Below are 19,030 nucleotides of genomic sequence, written 5' to 3' on the forward strand. Positions count from 1 at the left end.
TTGTTTGCTTGTTTTTGCAGTACGCGGGCCTCTCACTGTTGTGGCCTCTCCCGTTGCGGAGCACAGGCTCCGGACGCGCAGGCTCAGGGGCCATGGCTCATGGGCCCAGCCACTCCGCAGCACGTGGGATCTTCCCAGACCGGGGCATGAACCCGTGTCCCCTGCATCGGCAGGCAGACTCTCAACCACTGCACCACCAGGGAAGCCCAAGGGATAGCTTTTTTGTAGAAAAGGAAAGAGTTTCAGGCAAACAGGAGAAGAGAAAAAAACAAGCTTCCATCAACCATTAATCCACCTGAGATCTGCTGTTACCAGGGGACCCTGCTCCTCTGCTGTTTCTGCCTTTTCATATATCACAGATGAGAAATGACCTTGTTAATTGGAGAACAAACAGGCAGTGCAGCACCAGGGAGTCTGGGTTTGGATTTGTTTACAGAAGTTGTCTAGGAATCCAACTGCCCAAAACCTGAAAACCTGGGGCTCTTGGGATGTCACAGGCCCCCTTCTGGTGCAAGGAAGCCCCTTGGTGTCCTGGGAAGCTGCACTTAGGGTCAGGTGCTCCACTGGGGAGAAGCAACACCCATCCCAGCATGGTTAGTTCATTTTCTGGGTCAATTTTGGAGAGGACACTCATGGGAATAATGAAATTTGAGTCATAAATAGCAATGTGGGCAGGCAGCGCTGGATAAGCCCTGCAATCTGCAGAGATAACTGACTGTGAGGAAAGAAGGGGAGGGAAAGGACACAGCTCGGAGGTGCGGAGAGCTCTGTCTCCTTCTTACTTTGGGCCTCCAGCTTCAATCATCTATTCTGCCTGGGTGGTGGGGTTGGCAAGAGGCAAGTCAGGCAAAAAATAAGCTGATCTCAGACAGGAGAAGAGCAGGGCCCACCCCCGGGGTAGAGGTGGTTCTGCACATCTGTCTGCCCATTTGCAGCCAAACCTAAATATGAACCACGCTGCCAAGGAGGAGGCTGGAAACCGTTCAAGTGGAATCAGATCCAGAGACAACAGAATAGAGACAGAAGAAAGAGACATCAGTTTCAGACCCAGAGTCCCCAAGGAGACCTTGCGTGGAGGTTGTTCCTAACATTTTCCACACAGGTGGAGAAGAGAAGGCCATTATAGGGAGGAGTTGTCAGGTCACTGCAGGATATGACCAGAGGGGCGTCGTCGGGGGCAGGGGCAGAGGGAACACACAGTGACCAGATTCCACCCCAAGCACAGAAGATGTAGTGCAGGGGACAGGCAAGAGATGTTTCGGGTTGGGTTGGATTGAATGGCTGGGGAGCAGGTTGTAATTGTTAATGATGTCAGGACTCTGCTTTTCAGCAGTTGTTACTCTGGGTTGCTGAGGTAACTTCAAATGAACCCAAGTTTTAGGAGGAATCTTGTGGACTCTTAGGTGGGATCTGTGAAGGGAATGGTGCCTGTCATACCAAAGGAAGGAGGATATGGGAGTTTCCCATCTCACTCCAGAGAGGACATTCTGTGAACGAGGTTTATGGAAGAAGAGGCAAAGTTCCTCCAGTTCAGCTGCTTCCAGATACATTCCCCATGTGGTGTGGCAGGGAAGGGGGACCTTACCAGGAAAGATGGAGTGAGTCAGCCTGCTGTTGAGACCCTCATTCTGTTCTCAGAGATGTATGCTAACAAGGTACCCTGGTGAGTTCATGGCCATCTTCAAACAAATGTGGAAGAATCTGGGCTTTTCCAGATAACATGGTTTGTGGGTTCTTCTCCAACATCCAGTACTGTTGGGTCAGCTCATTAGTACCTTGGTTTCTGAAGACTCTGAGTATCACCTAGGGGAAAGATAAATGTTCTACCACTAGCAATGTGCAGCTTATCACTGGTAATTAAGAGATATGCTAGTTCAAGAGATGAGGTAATTCAAGGTGTCAAGGGTCACACGGTTTAATTCCCCCGAATGCTTAAGTGGAGGGTCCAGAATCCCCTCCTCTCAGCATAATGCCTTTGAGATCATCCATGTTGTTGATGAATCAGTAGTTTCTCTCTTTTTGTTACAGAATATATTATTGTATGAATAATCTACAGTTTGTTTATCCATTCTCCTGTTGATGGACATTTGGGTTGCCAATTTGGAGCTGTTGTGAATAAAGTTGTATGGACATTCTTATAAAAATCTTTTTGTAGACATATGTTTTAATTTTTCTCGGGTAAATACATAGTAGAATTTCTGTGTCATAGGATAGGTGTATAATTGGAAACTATGAAACAGTTTTCCAAGTGATTGAACCATTTTGAACTCCCATCAATGATGTTTGAGAGTTCAGTTGCTGCAAATCTTCACCATCATTTTGAGTGGTCAGTCTTTTTAATTTTAGCCATTCTGGTGGAAATCTCATTGGGTTTTTCATTTGTATTGCCTTGATGACTAAGAATGTTGAACACTTTTTCATGTTGCTGTTGGATACTTTTCTTTGTGACATGTCCATTTATGTCTTTTGTTCATTTTTTTTTTAACTGGGCAGTTCTTCTGTTAGAATTGCCTGGCAACTCCATAAGTCTAAATCCCCCCTTATTCACACATCTGGGTTATTGGCCAAACCTTGTTCTCCCTATGGTCATTTGCCACTTAATAGTCCAGTCTGGGTTTTGTACATGGTGGCAGAAGTGTTCCAAGAAGATGAAGGTGGAAGCCATTAGACCTCTTGAGGCTGAGCCTTTACAAATATGGAGTTGGCCAAAATGTTCGTTCAGTTTTCTCCATATGGTGACTCGCGTAGCGCTTAGTTGTCTTTAACTTCATTCAAAACAATTTTGTTAGACTGTATTGTGACAGCTGTCATATCAGCATACATTTAAAAAGAACATTAAAATGGGTGAATTTTTGTGTAGTCATTTTAATATGGAAGATGGAAGAAAAAAAGCAACATTTTTGACATATTATACTCTATTATTTCAAGAAAGGTAAAAATGCAACTGAAACGCAAAAAAAAAGATTTGTGCAGTGTATGGAGAAGGTGCTGTGACTGATTGAAGGTGTTAAAAGTGGTTTGCAAAGTTTCATGCTGGAGATTTCTCACTGGATGATGCTCCATGGTCAGGTAGACCAGTTGAAGTTGATAGCGATCAGATCAAGACATTAATTGAGAACAGTCAACATTATACCACGCGGGAGATAGACGACATACTCAAAATATCCAAATCAAGCATTGAAAATCATTTGCACCAGTTTGGTTATGTGAACCACTTTGAACACAAACCATGTTTGTGTTCCACATAAGTTAAGCAAAAAAAACCTCCTTGACGATATTTCTGCATGCGATTCTCTACTGAAACGTAATGAAAGCATTCTGTTTTTAAAACAAATTGTCACGGGTGATGAAAAGTGGATACTGTCGTGGGGCAAGTGAAATGAACCATCACCAACCACATCAAAGCCAGTCTTCATCCAAAGAAGGTGATGTTGTGTACATGGTGGGATTGGAAGGGAGTCCTCTATTATGAGCTCCTTGCAAAAACCAAATGATTAATTCCAACAAGTACTGCTCTCAATTAGACCAACTGAAAGCAGCACTCAATGAAAAGTGTCCAGAATTAGTCAACAGAAAACACATGACCTTCCATCAGGATAATGCAAGACCACATGTTTCTTTGATGACCAGGCAAAAACTGTTACAGCTTGGCTGGGAAGTTCTGATTCATCAGTCGTGTTCATCAGACATTGCACCTTCAGTTTTCCATTGATTTTGGTCTTTACAAAATTCTCTTAAAGGAAAAAATTTCAGTTCCCTGGAAGACTGTAAACGGCACCTGGAACAGTTCTTTTCTCAAAATGATAAAAAATTTTGGGAAGAGGGAATTATGAAATTGCCTGAAAAATGGCAGAAGGTAGTGGAACAAAACAGTGAATACGTTGTTCAATAAAGTTCTTGGTGAAAATGAAAAATGTGTCTTTTATTTTTACTTAAAAATTGAAGGAACTTTTTGGCCAACCCAATACCACATCACTTCTGCTACACCCTGGGGTCAAGGTGAGTCACAAGGCCAGTCCAGGTTTCAAAGAGGGGAAAAGATACTCCAACTCTTGAAGAGAAGATCAGCAAAACTTGTCCTCTTATTTTTCAATTTCTCACAACTTCCTATTGCACTTTGCATAACATTCAAATTACCTGTTTATGGCCTTGCATAATCTAGGTCTTGCCTCTCTCTCTGAAATAACCTATCGCCAATTTCTCTTTGGCTCACTACAAACAGTTGCTCTCACTTTAGGGCTTATTTGCCGTTCCCTGTTTCTAGAACACTCTTGGGTCAGATCTTTGCAAGACTGAATTCCATTTTGTCTTTATGCTCAAATGTCAGCTCCTCAAAGAGGCATTCCCTGAGCACTTCTCCCAGTCACTCCTGACCACATTCCTCTGTTTTATTTTCATATGGTACTTAGCAATGTCAAAAATTATCTTATTCATTCACTTACTATCTATCTTCTCACCAGAATTTAAAGACCATGAGAACATAGCCATTAGTTCTCTATTTCACCTCTGTATCCCCAGTGCCTAGAATGGTGCTAATACCAAGTAGATGTTCAATAATGATTTGTTGGAGCAATTAACCTTTATAGCTTTGAAAATGCATATCACCTTAGGAGACAGGGCAAAAGTGGGTGGAAAAGTGAATCTCATAGTTAAAATTTAAAAAAAAATCTGTAGGCTCTTTTCCTATAATTAGGGTACATTGTCACCAAGTGGCAGTAAGTGCTTTAATCATTTTGTCAATCTACTGGGCAAGTGCTTTTCCTTAGATTCAAATTGTGTTTGCCCAAGTCCAAAGTAACAGATTTATAGTCACTTATTATCTGCTTTATGATTATTCATTATTTAGAATACTTTTTAAAAGTTGCTGACTTGAAACAATAATAAACAGTAAAGCTGTTCATTCTCAGAGAAACACTTTTTTCTCTGTGTATATATTCGTTGTCATTAAATCCATTCTTTTCCCATAGCTATATTCTGATTTAAATTTTTTTTTTTCAACTTCGACATGAATTCCACCATAGAGTCACTGTGCCTCAAGGCTGACCTGTGGAGCTGGGCCTTCAGGTGAGATTTACATTGCAAAGTTTTGTGGCTTCTCTCAGCTGCTAGCTCTACCCTAATTTAAAGTCTGCTGCTGACTTAGTTCCCTATGTGTTTCAACTCCCCTTTTCTCAACAATAGCTCTTTTATTTCTCTTCCCTGTATCAGAATTAGGAAGAGAGAGAAAATAACACCTATTCCTTTATCTTGGACACATGATTCTGCCCCAGATTCTTTCCAATACAAAGAAAGTAATTGTCCTTAAACAAGAGTCAAATATCTCCCTTCATTCAGTTTTCTCATTGGGAGTTCTTTAAACTAGTGATTATGTGCAATAGGACGTATCTTAGTGAAGCCAGAGCAATGATCCTGCAAGGGGCAGTTTATATAAAATGTTTTTGTGATAAGAGTTCTTTAGAAACTCTTTTTCTAAAGAAAGAGATAGAGCTCTTAAGCAGAAAAATGAAGCAACATTTTGACAAATTTCCTGACTGGGCATTTAAGATTTTCTGCACAGATCCTCTGAAGGGTGCCAGACCCAAAGGCTGGACCTCGTGAGTCAGCTGCAGGGATCCCACTGTGAGTCACATCTTATAAGATCTCTAGGACCACATCCTCTCCTTGGTTCACATTTCTTCACCAGGCATGCTAGGGATTTAATAAACGCTTACTGAATATTCTTCAGGGATGATCCAGACTCAGGGCATCCACATTACAGATGCTTAATCCAACGTAAAGGATAACATTTTTCTTCTTTCTATGGAAATGACCCATTCATATTTTTGCATATTGCGAACAAAATCTGATCACTCTAAGGTTAAATGTCTTTTAGAATATATATAAAATCAGAACTCATTAAGACAATGTTTATGTGTAAGGAATGTTCATTGAATGAATGAAGGAAAATGAACATTCTGAGTTCATAGTCTATAAATATGTTAATTTACATCAGTGTTCTTTGACACTTTTGGATTTCATATCCCATTAGTTAAAAAAAAAATAAACAACTCTCAAAATGTATATTATTTAAAGTTATTCAAATGTACTACTGTACCAATGCTTTATGTACATGAAAATATACACAAAATTATAAACTCTTAAAAGGGTAAGATAAAAAAGAAACAAAGCTTTTAAGTAATTATTTTATTTATTATTGGTAAAAATTTCATTCTCACCAAAATATTTTACATATTACTAATATTCTTAGTGAGAACAATGCAATTGAATATGTTCTAGGTTTTAAAATTTTGGTTTAGGACTTTTTGATGTAATCATTCAATGGTCTAGTTCTAAGTTTGATTTGTTTTCTTACTTGGTTTTAATTGCTGTCAGAAGATAAGAAAGCTACTTCATTGATCCAAGTAGAAGGTTTGTAACATTGGTCTCTCTTACTGAATCACAGTATTCATTATTCAATCATATTCACCAAATATGTAAAGGTTTCTGTGGAAATTCAGCTAATACCTTTTTGTATTCTCTGATATCAACCTCATTTTCTTACAAATGTATCAGAAGAGGCATTGGTGGAATATGGCTATGTTCTTATATTTTTATAAAATATGTTCAAAACTGACTATGTGAATGATTTTTAAATGCTAGAAAATTCAGTTTCTTAGTGTGAAAAGATGGAAGTTTTTATAGGTGGTACAATGCCATTTTCAACAATAAAATCAAATAATGATGAAAACAGTGCTCTCTCCATAGCACAAGTTTCTTTTGAGGAGCGGTTACTCTCTCACTCATTAGTAAATTGACACTTTCACCCTAAGGGGCAGATTAGGTGTATACATGTATGTATGTGTGTATGTATGTATGTATGTATGCATTTAATACCTGTTAGGTAGAATTCTGTTAATAGCTATTTTCATTGTTTGTTTATTTATTGGAAGTATAGTTGCTTTACAATGTTGTGTTAGTTTCTGGTGTACAGCAAAGTGATTCAGTTATACATAGGTACACATATTCTTTTCATATTCTTTTCCATTATAGTTTATTAGAGGATACTGAATATAGTTCCCTGTGCTATAGAGTAGGACCTTGTTGTTTATTTTATATGTAGTAGTTTGTATCTGCTAACCCTAAACTCCTAATTTATCCCTCCTCACCTGCCTTTCCTCTTTGGTAACCACGATTTTGTTTCCTATGTCTTTGAGGCTGTTTCTGTCTTGTAAATAAATTCATTTGTATCATTTTTTAGATTCCACATATAAGTGATATCATATACTTGTCTTTGTCTGACTTACTTCACTTAGTGTGATATTCTCTAGGTCCATTCATGTTGCTGCAAATGGCTCTATTTTATTTTTTTTATGGCTGGGTAATATTCCATTGCATATATATACCACATCTTCTTTATCCATTCATCTGTCAATGGACATTTGGGTTGCTTCCATGTCTTGGTTATTGTAAACAGTGCTGCAATGAACATTGGGGTGCATGTACCTTTCTGAATTAGAGTTTTTTCTGGATATATACCCAGGAGTGGGACTGCTGGATCACATGGTAACTCTATTTTTAGTTTTTTTAAGGAACCTCCATACTGTTTTCCATAATGGCTGCACTAATTTACATTCCCACAAACAGTGTAGGAGAGTTCCCTTTTCTCCAGACCCTCTCCAGCATTTATCATTTGTAGACTTTTTGATGATGGCCATTCTGACTGGTTGAGGTGATACCTCATTGCAGTTTTGATTTGCATTTCTCGAATAATTAGCGATGTTGAGTATCTTTACATGTACCTATTGGCCATTTGTATGTATTCTTCGGAGAAATGTCCGTTGAGGTCTTCTGCCCATTTTTTGATTGGGTTGTTTGTTTTCTTGTTATTGAGTTGTATGAGTTCTTTGTATATTTTGGAAATTAAGCCCTTGTTGGTCACATCATTTGCAAATATCTTCTCCCAGTCTGTAGGTTGCCTTTTGTCTTGTTTATGGTTTCCTTTGTTGTGCAAAAGCTTATAAGTTTGATTAGGTCCCATTTGTTTATTTTTGCTTTTATTTCTATTGCCTTGGGAGACTAACCTAAGAAAAAAATTGCTACGATTTATGTCAGAGAATGTTTTGCCTATGTTCTCTTCTAGGAGTTTTATGGTGCCATGTCTTATATTTACATCTTTAAGCCATTTTGAGCTTAGTTTCGTGTATGGTATGAGGGAGTGTTCTAACTTCATTGATTTACATGTGGCTGTCCAATTTTCCCTAACGCTACTTGCTGAAGGGATTGTCTTTTCTCCATTGTATATTCTTTCCTCCTTTGTCAAAGATTAATTGACTCTACGTGTGTGGGTATTTGGCATTATTTAAAAGGTCAGAAATTTGCAGTTTTGCAAACGCACAATCAGCAGCACATCCTCATGTATGACAACTCTTAAGGACTTTGCCACAAGATAACCAGCAAACCTCGCCGTGATACAAATGATTTGCATGATCACTCCACATGTCATCACAACGTAATCTAAAGCTTCCCCTATATTGTAAATGATCCTATTTTTATAAATTAATACCACCTCTAAAATTTTCTGTTTCTTTATGGTCTCACAACTCAAAGAGTGGTTCACTGACCAGCAGCACCAGCATCGGCTGGGAGCTTTTAGAAATGAAGACTCTCGGGACAGGACAGACCTACTGAATCAGAATCTGCATTTTAACAAGATCCCAGGTGACTCTCATGCACACTTTCAGCCTTGAGAGCACTGCCCTGTGAAATTCTGGCTTCCACTTTTTTGCTTCAGTAGCTTGTTTAGGAAAAATGAATTGAATGAATTTCACACATGGGGCAAGTCTGTGACCTGACTTCCAAATTCTTTTTTTCCCCCAATCAAACCACCTGCTCCTTTGGTGGTGGCATTCACTCAGTTTTCAAGAAGCCATTTCTGGGCTTCCCTGGTGGCGCAGTGGTTGAGAGTCCGCCTGCTGATGCAGGGGACACGGGTTCGTGCCTTGGTCCGGGAAGATCCCACATGCCGCGGAGCGGCTGGGCCCGTGAGCTATGGCTGCTGAGCCTGCGCGTCCGGAGCCTGTGCTCCACAATGGGAGAGGCCACAACAGTGAGAGGCCTGCGTACTGCAAAAAAAAAAAAAAAAAAAAAAAAAGAAGTCATTTCTGTGGGGAATGCATTTTCTTTAGTATCTCTTCCCCTTAGTGACTCACAAAAAAATACTGTAGTTCTCTACACAATTATTTAAAAAAGGACCTTAGTCATACCATTAACTTAGACAATATCTGTATTTTCACCCCGAAGCATAACAGACCTCCTGATTGGTGTGATTTGTTCCATACTCATTTCTTATAACCTTCAACAATGTCTTCTATGTATCTTTTATTTGCTGATAAAGGAATCCATTTCAGTTTGCTCCATGTTCTTTTCCACGTCTGTTTCAACCATTTTTACCACAGAAGGAAGAACATAGAAAGAAGATGTGTGGTCTTTTGCTTCTTCTAAGAAACCCTTAAAGATGCTTCTTTATTGCATGTAACATTTTAAAAAGTATTGGATTGGGTATCACCTGACCTAAAATATTGATAAGGCTATTGGAGAGGTTGTATTATGTTCTGAATGCTTAACTTTTGGATATCCTACTACTCACGATGCCTTCCTACTCACATTCCGTATAATGTCAGGTAAAAAACACACCAGGGGCAAATTAATGATAGTTAATGATAGTGGATGTAAATATGTATTATAAATAATCTTCATCATTTCCATTTTTAAAATTTGACTGGCTTTTCACCAGAAGAAATCAGATCACCACTTTTCACCTTGCAGTGTGACTGACTCAGAGCTCATCTTTGTGATGGGCTAATGGTCAGCTCGGCCATTTCTGCATTCTCTGTCTGTGCAAATCTTTCTACTGCTATTTCTTTGCAGGAAACTTTTAAAGCCCTGTGTCTGTTTTCTGAGAATTAGTTTAGTTAAAATTAGATACTCTATTTCCTCACTGCACCTACCAGAGAATACTTCACACTACACTGAAATGAAAGAAGAGGGGGTGCCACATGTAGACCCCTGGTTTATGGAAGTGCGAGCTCCATGGGTGATAACCGTGTATGCCTCGGCCAGCTGTTCATAAAACTCACAGCAGCGTGCTTCAGTCCTACTTCTGAAGCAGAGGGAGGTGTTTGTAGAATGGTTCTGACTGCAAGTAGAGAGGAGGAGGAGGACAGGTGATGATTACCTTGGGGACATGTCAAGCAGATCGCAAGCGCGCCCCCTATCGCAGATTCACTTTCCTGCTCCCTGGACACCCCCTGTCAGTGTGGCCCTGGGAAGCCAGACTTCGTCCATCCAGGCGCTCCTGTCTTGCCTGTCTAGGTGTAATATGGACGTATCCCACAGCTGTCTTGCCCTCCCTTTCGCAAACATTCCTGTCTCCCCATACACACTCTGAAATTAAACTCCTTCACAGCCCAATATGCTTCTCTTATAAACAAGATTTAGAGAGAATATTGTTTCTTTCACCCAGGAGCAGATTCTACCTGCTCTGTTGATCTCGTGAAGGGCGTTTCTCTCTACCAAAGCAACAAAGCTGACTTTGCTATCATTAAGTTTTATAAGGTGATGCTGACCCTGTCATGAAGTGTTCTCCTCCAGACTGCTTAACTCATTAACCACAGTCGAGTGTTAACCTTTCCAGACATAAATAATACAGCAGCACCTTGGCCTGAATGGACGAGAGGAAATGGCCAGGGCTTTACTTTGTTCTTCTCCCTTGGATACTTGCAAACTTCTTTTTCTTCTTGTGTTTGACAAAATGCCAAAACCGTATTTCTCTTTATCTGTGCTGAGAAATTCTTCACCCTGCCCTGAACCCATGCCCTCTGCCATTCAACTTTGCCACATGGGTGGGGTGACTTGACACTGGGCTCAGACAGGGGGCACACTTTGGCCAGAGGAATATTAGCAGGCCTGACAGATAGAGGCTGCAAAGGGGTGTGGGCATCAGAGCTTGCTCCCTTGCATCTCTGCTTTCACCGTGAGAAAGGCAAGCTGAGGCTAGCCCACAGGTCCCAGGAGGAGGCCGAGTGTCACGTGGAGCAGACCCCAGTCACCTCAGTCACCACAGACTCATCCAGATAATCTGATAGCCCTGGAGTCTCAGATAGGTGAGTCCAACCAAGGTCGGGGGAGCCACTTAGCTGACCCCCAGTTGATTCCCAAAGTGGGAGCATAAACAGTGGTATATGTGCCTGGGTTTCCATGATTGTTTGTTAACCAGCACTAGGTCCGTCCTCTCTAAGGCCTGTCCCTCCCTCTGCGCTCTGGACCCGGGCATGCCCCCTTGTCAGGGACCTCTCTAATGATCACCTCCTCTGACACCTATTTCTTGAATGTTTTCTTCCTCATTGGTTGTTTCTCATCAGCATTTGAATCCTCTCAAGTCCCTCCTATCACTGGGTTCCTAAATAATTGCATTTTATCCTATTACTCTCTCATCCACTTATCACCTCATTTCCCCTTTCCCTTCACAGGTAGCATCTTGAAAGAGAAGGGTTATGCCTATTCCTGGTTTCCACTTTTCCACCCCCCATTTCACCCTCAACCCACTCTCCCATCACAACACTGAAACTGCTCTTACCCAGGCCACCAATGACCTGCTGGTTATTGAATCTAATGTATACTTTCCCTCCTCCTCTTCACCTACATCCTTATCCACATCCTCATCCTTCTGCTCTCACAGTCCCTCTAGCACCATGCTCTCCTAGGTCTCCTACTTCACTGCTCACCCTCACGCTGCCTCTGGGCTTTTCATGCTCATTCCTTCCCTTTGACATTGGTTGGTTCCCTTGGGCTCTAGTCTAGGATATCTTCACCCTTCACCTGGGATCATTTCATCCATATCTCATTGTCTCTATTGCCAACAATAGTCTGATAACTCCCAGATTTCTAAGTCTTCCAAGCTCCTTGTACTGAGCTCCAGATACATACATCTAAGAGTCTATTGGATAGCCCATAGGCAAACATGAAATGTCTAAAATTTAACTCAGTGCTGTCCTCTCTAAACTCCCTCTTTCCCCAGTATTCACTGTCTTGGTGAATAGCACCGTCTCTCCCACCTGGTAACAAATGCCAGAGTCCTCGGCACTGTCTTTATTTTCTCTCTTTCTTCCTTCTTCCACATTCAACTCATTCTCAAGTCTGGTTAATCCTATCTTCCTAATATACCTTCAGTCTGCTTACTTGTCTCTATCCCACGTCAGCTACCTTAGTTAAGGTCACGGTTATCCTTTGATTACTTTACCAGGCTCTTAACTTACCTCCTCTCCTCACCTTTCCCAGCTCTGAGCCATTTTCCATACTGCTACCAACACCATCTTTCTAAAATGGAAATTTGGTAGCATCATTCCCCTTCTTATAAACTTTTAATGGTTCCCATTGACAGAAATCACAGAAGGCTCTTTCTGATCTGGATCCCAGCTTACCTCTCCAGCTTTACCTCTTAACATACCCTTTCTTGAACAAGTAGAAGCCATAAAGAGCTACCTGCGGTTGCTCAAAGACATCCTATTTTCTCTCTCTTTGCCGCTTTTGTTCCTCTAGCTTCACTTGCCTAGAACAGCTGACACCCCAGCCTTGCCCTGGCAGGTGGGGTAGGAAGCAAGCCCGTGTCCCCCACGCACTGGCAGTCACCCGTCTCTACCACTCAGCCCGTCTCCTTGCACGCCGAGGCCTCTTTCCTAGGCTACCATCCATATGTAAGGGCCTTGTGGCAGGGATTGTGTCTTGTTCAACACGCCATCCCCAGAACCCAACATATTTGGGAACCCAGGAGAAGCTCCATTAATGTTGGTTGACTGTGCAACTGAGAAAATAAACTAATATGTACATGAATCATAGACATCTTACCTGAAAGCTTCTCCACCTTGTGGAGTGAAGACCTTTTAGTTCCTCAAAGATTTTCTCCTCTCGTCCTACCATCCACAAATGCCTTTTGTCCTTATTTTATTGTCCACTATTTTTAAAATAAATTTATTTAATTAATTTATTTATTTTTGGCTGTGTTGGGTCTTCGTTGCTGCGCACGGGCTTTCTCTAGTTGCACACGGGCTTTCTCTAGTTGCGGCGAGTGGGGCCCATTCTTTCTTGCAGTGCGCGGGCTTCTCATTGAGATGGCTTCTCTTGTTGCGGCGCACGGGCTCTAGCTGCATGGGCTTCAGTAGTTGTGGCTCACGGGCTCCAGAGTGCAGGCTCAGTCGTTGTGGCATGTGGGTTCAGTAGTTGTGGCTCACAGGCTCTAGAGCGCAGGCTCAGTAGTTGTGGCGCATGGGCTTAGTTGCTCCATGGCCTGTGGGATCTTCCTGGACCAGGGCTCGAATCCGTGTCCCCTGCATTGGCAGGCAGATTCTTAACCACTGCACCACCAGGGAAGCCCTATTGGCACTATCTTTAGGTCCCATAAAAATGTCTTCAGTTTCTTTTACTAGCTGTCTCAGAGCAATAATCTTCTCCAGTTTCCCCTGTCTCTAATGACTGCCATATGGGGACATGATACGCTAATGCTTGCTTCAATAAGCTGGAGTTGTTAAAACAAACTGAACTTCCTCCAGCTCACCTCTCACTTTAAAGGGCCCACTAAAACTGATTCTGTGAAATAGGCTTTTAAAAAATATCTTTCTCAAGGAGAAAATATAAACCAGGGAGGGCTGTTAGTTTGGAAAACACAGGCTTATTTGGAGACCCAGTTTGTTTCACTTGACCGCACAGGAGGTAATAATGCCCGTTGGCACAGAGCAGTCTAAACCTGTTTCCATCCACAATAATGGAACCAGAGTTCTCAAAGATTCTGAGAAACAATGACACCAGCTTCAGCTTTGAATGACTTGGGGAGTGACCCAGTTATGACATGTGCACAATTTGTGTGTCTGTGTGATGGCGGTGATGGTGTGTTACACAGCATTATAACACAAACGTTCTTGTTCGTTTGTGCCATGGTTCCTCCAAATTAGTAAACCAGAGTATCACAATTCTGTGTCTAAAAGCTTTCCTATGACTGTATGAAATCTGTGGATTATACCAATTTATCCACACACATTTTATAATATTTATCATCTAAGCCTTCTATATCTTCTATGACTGTAAACAGTAAATAGCCCCAGACTGAGCACTTTCCTGCGACAGGACTCATGTGGGGTCATGTTGTGAATTGAGGGTCCTGGAATCATCATCAGAAAAGTACTTCAGGGCCTCCCTGGTGGCACAGTGGTTGAGAGTCCGCCTGCGGATGCAGGGGATACGGGTTCGTGCCCCGGTCTGGGAGGATCCCATATGCCGCGGAGCGGCTGGGCCCGTGAGCCATGGCCACTGGGCCTGCGCGTCCGGAGCCTGTGCTCCGCAACGGGAGAGGCCACGACAGTGAGAGGCCCGCATACTGCAAAAAGAAAAAAAAAAAAAAAAAAAAAAAAAAAGAAAAGTACTTCAAGGCTGGAACCCAGTTTCAAAATGGGGAAGAAAGGTCTGACTCTCTAACTCCTGTTTGTAGCCTACAAATGACCTTGCTTGTGTCCTTGTGAAACAGAATTTTTTCCTCCTCTCTCCTTTCACTGAGGGGGTTGCATGTAGGGGGTCATTCAGCCAGGTGGTTTCCTTGAACCCTGATCAGTTGTGTCCACTGCCAGGACGAAATGTGTTCTCAGAGGCCTGAGAACATAACACAGACAAGGAAAGCAGACAGACAGGCAGAGGAACACGCAGCATGGGGAGCTGGAAGCGCAGTGGGAGCTCAGTGCAGACACAGCCCCTGGCAAGGTACTTGGAGGAGAGCTCACAGTGGTGATCTGGGGCTATAAAATGTCAATTGGTTTTTTAGGTGGTGATATATATATATATATATATATATATATACATATACATTTATGTCAGTTCTATTTCTTTTCTTTAAACAGAGAAACTAAACTTTTGTGGTGTCCATAGGGTGATTCAAAAACTGTGGAAAATCATGTTATGCAGTAGAGAGAACTGCTGAAATGAGAAAATATGGACTATAGCAGAAGAGCAGAAATGAGACTTAGTAATGGGTCCATTCGACAGTCAGCCACAGGCTTCCAGCCGTGGGCCTAGCAAGCACATTACCTCCCCCAGTGCCCTGGGATACCCAGTCTGTTTTCCTAACCTCTGCCAGACCTTTTGGTTTTGGTCTGAAGAAGTAGAGTTCAAATGTGTGCAAAGCTCTGGATGTTTTCTCTCCAGCTATAAAAGTCCTAAGAATGCAGACAATGGCTTCCCATGGCTTTAAAAATGTAGTGGAGTCTCCAAACTCTCATGATTACACACCCCTCTCAGTTTAAAAATGTGTATATATTTATTAATACATTGTAAGCATGTGCTCATCTACTAATATAATGTGCACATGGTAAAGCATATACAAAACATGGAAGCTAAGCAATGTATGAGATAAATGTACAAGCAGAAGTTCTAACATAGTATTTTCTTCCCACACTATAGGAGATTGCCTCTCTGCCTCCTGTGTGGTGAGCGTGTGTCCCAGCCAAGAGGAAAGATCACTTCAACTACTCACACGCAGGCCTACAGAGAACAGAAGGAGGATCAAGAGACGGAGAAGCTGGTAAGTTCTTCACAGATGGGATTTATGAATACGGAGATGTGGACTTCCATTTCTGGAGATACACTGGACTAGAAATCCTGAAATCCTCTCCACTCCCAAATAAACAAACACATAGCAACAAAGTAAAAGGCTGAATAAAATGTTTCAAAAATTCAGAACCCTTAGGGCAGTGGTGAAAGACTCACAATGTAAAAATAAAGTGGCCATGGAAGACAGCAGCTGCCCTCAAGGGTTTTGACCCCCATCATCCATTCTAGTGCCTCGAGTTTCCTGGCCATATTGGGGAGGTGGAGAGTCGGAAGGGCAGGGAGCCCCTACATGCTACACCCTCAGCAAAAGGATACAGGAGGAAAAAATTCTGCTTCACAAAGGCACAAACTTGTCTGTCTCTGCCTTGGCCCTTGGAAAAAGAAAAAATCTCTCCCAAATATGTGCATCCACTGGCCTGTTCCCATGCAGGTTTGCAGCTGGAATTCACACTATCCGTAAATACCGAAAAGTGCTGAGATTGATTAATGAGAAATTAGTTCAAAGCGGTCCAGTGTTGAAAGCACTGCTGGCAGATGGCAGAAGCAAGTACAAATGTTCTCTAGAGGAACATACGTCAACCCCAGGCTCCTAGGATTTTCATAGATAAGGGCCTGAGAACAGGAGGGTGTGGAGGAGAGAGAAGGCCAAATACAGATTTAAGAGGGGCTCCTGGGCCTCCCTGGTGGCGCAGTGGTTGAGAGTCTGCCTGCCAATGCAGGGGACACGGGTTTGTGCCCCGGTCCGGGAAGATCCCACATGCTGCGGAGCGGCTAGGCCCGTGAGCCATGGCCGCTGAGCCTGCGCGTCCGGAGCCTGTGCTCCGCAACGGGAGAGGCCACAGCAGTGAGAGGCCTGCGTACCGCAAAAAAAAAAAAAAAAAAGGGGGAGCTCCTGAGAGAGATAACACAGAAAATGGGATGAGGCAATATTTGAAGAATAAAGGCTGAGGATTTTCCAGATTTGGAATTGCAACAAACACCAAGCAGGATAATAAAAAGAAATCCACATATTGACACACCGCTGTAGTGAAACTGCTTTTAAACCAAAGGCAAAGAGCAGGTATTAAAAACAGCCAGAGAGGAAACTCAGATCATAGGAACAACAGCTGATGGACATTTTAGCCCCTCAGTAGCAACAACAGGAGCCAGAAAGGGGAGGGATGCTAGCTCCAAAAGGCTGAGAATCGAGAACAGTCCACCCTGTGAAAACATCTTTTGAGAATACAGGAAAAGAAAAAACACTTTCAGACAAATGTCAGGAGAGATCACCACCAACAGAACCTTCTTAAAGGATCTTCTCTTGTCTCTGAGAGATCCCTCCTCATTCTCAGAGAACAGTTCTACGTTACAACACTGGTCCTGAGAAGCATCAGGAGTGATTTCTACAGAAGATGGTCTCCTTCCCTCACCCAACCCCTCTCCTGCTGGTTCCCATGTGCTCAGAGCTACCTGGACCGGTTGGGTGCATTTCTTCTCTCCCTTCTCTTCTCACATTGCTGAACTCACACTGGGAGCTTCTGACAAGTTGTTCTTTGCCTTTCCCGAATGGGCTCTCTGCACCAGATGTTAGAAATTAGGTTTCGCCCAGACATCAGCAAATCTCAGATCCGAGGCACTGCCTGAGCTCCCAACAAGGCAAGGGCAGAAAATCCTGCTCAGCTGACACAAGAAAGACTAATGACCTTTGTTTTCCAACCAGCCCGATATTCATCCCCATTCACAGTAGTTAAATTTACTCATCACCATTTGGTATTTGGGCGACCCTAATAGCACTGACAGGTAAAGAGAAAGGGAAGCAGTAGGGGAAACGCTAGGAGGCGTAATGAAAACGGAGTGCTAATATCTCTGCCCATCAAAGCCCCGTTCACTGTGGCTCTGAGTGCAGCTCATGAAGCAGAGCTGCCAGCTGGAAAGGAGCAGGCAGAACATGTGCCAGGGCGGGCTTGTCCTCGTCCTCGAGGCCGTGAGCACAGATGCCACTCCCTGCCCTCCTCACGGCCCAGCTGCCTGGGCAGCCCATGGACCAGCCGTGCCAGTGGGTTAAGTGCCTCATGAAGCCAGAACTCTGGCTGGTCCTCGGCATATCCCCCCCGAGAGGAGTGGTGGTGCTGAAGGGACCTCACTCCTGGATGGAATCCCTCGGGCTGTGCAGAGAGGACTGGCTTTTCTCAGGGGCTTTGACCATCCCTGAAGGCAACGCTGACCTCAGGAGATGGAACAAGGGTGCTGACGGAGGCTCATGCAGAAGCCAATAAGGCAAGCAAACCTGAAGCATCTGAGTGATTTTATGATTTCCCCATAAATACCACCATTCCATTGTCCTACGCAGAGAATAGAAGCTCAGGCGTGATGCCCAGCTCATTTTATTCTTAGAACTAACTTGGTGAGGCAGAGATTATCAGCATCCTTACTTTATAAATGGAGGATGCTGAGGGGAGAAGTCAAGGGACCAAGGCCCTGTGGCTGGCAAGCTCAGGGCTCTAGTCCTTTGTATGCAAAGTCATAGCTTTATCCGACAAAGATGGTGCTCCTAGCCTGAGATGTTATGCCAGTGCCTATACAGTAGCATTAGTCAGTGTTACCCGAGCTCTTCCTGTGTGCAAGGAACAGCTCTAAGGGTTTACATGTGTTAACCCATCTAATCCTCACAGTTGCCCCAGGGAGTAGGTACTATTTTTATTCCTATTCTACAAAATTAGAACACTATAGGCCCAGAGAGGTTTTTTCTTGCCCAAGGTCATAGGGCTGGTAGAGTCGCTGGGATCAAACCCTCCAGAGCCTTTGTTCCTAATCCCCTTTATACAGACCATATTTTTTCACTCCCTCTTCCTTTCTCCTCCATCCCTCTGCTCTCTCTTTCCTTCTGTCTCTAAATAAGGGCCCAGTAAGTCCTGAAATGATAAATCAATACAAAGAAGACGTTAATGGCTTTTCCTTTAATACCTACTGCTGTTTCTTCATCTAGAAGGGGTCTTTGGCTGGTTTTTCTGAGGAGGGAAGGATCAGCATTAAGCCTTCTGCATCTTGAAGCCAACAGCACGAGGCATTGCAGGCTGGCCGGGACTTAACCCAGGGCTTGGCAGTGTCAGCCAGGGACGGAACTAATGAACCACAGCTCCATCTCTGTGACCCAACCCAGGGCACAGTGTCCTGGGCTGGCATCCACAAATATGCCCAGGTGCAAAGCCCCTGCTGTCTTCTCTGCAGCCTGAACCAGGTTATGTTCTGGAAAGGCTAGCAGAGCAGGCCTGCCCTTGCTCTCCTCACCACACCTCCCCAGAAAGCAGGTGTGCAAGTTGGCCAGCAGAAGAGGTGACTGCCCTGCAGCTGTCACACATGAGGTGTATTAAACTGCAGAGCACCAGAGCTTTGCTTGTGACTGGTCGGTCCCCAGCAGCCTGCC

General features: G+C 43.2%; 1 long non-coding RNA gene across 1 annotated transcript in view; it reads left to right on the plus strand.

Annotated features, from left to right (window-relative positions):
- The first annotated feature begins 15,482 nt into the window (after window positions 1-15,482).
- Window positions 15,483-19,030, plus strand: part of LOC308614527 — a 32,664-nt gene continuing 29,116 nt past the window's right edge. Inside the window, exon 1 of the long non-coding RNA XR_014015406.1 lies at window positions 15,483-15,598. This is a non-coding gene — a long non-coding RNA (uncharacterized lncRNA). The remainder of the gene's footprint in view (window positions 15,599-19,030) is intronic.

This window comes from Mesoplodon bidens (assembly GCF_964165515.1).
Source record: "Mesoplodon bidens genome assembly, chromosome: 3".
NCBI lineage: Eukaryota > Metazoa > Chordata > Mammalia > Artiodactyla > Ziphiidae > Mesoplodon > Mesoplodon bidens.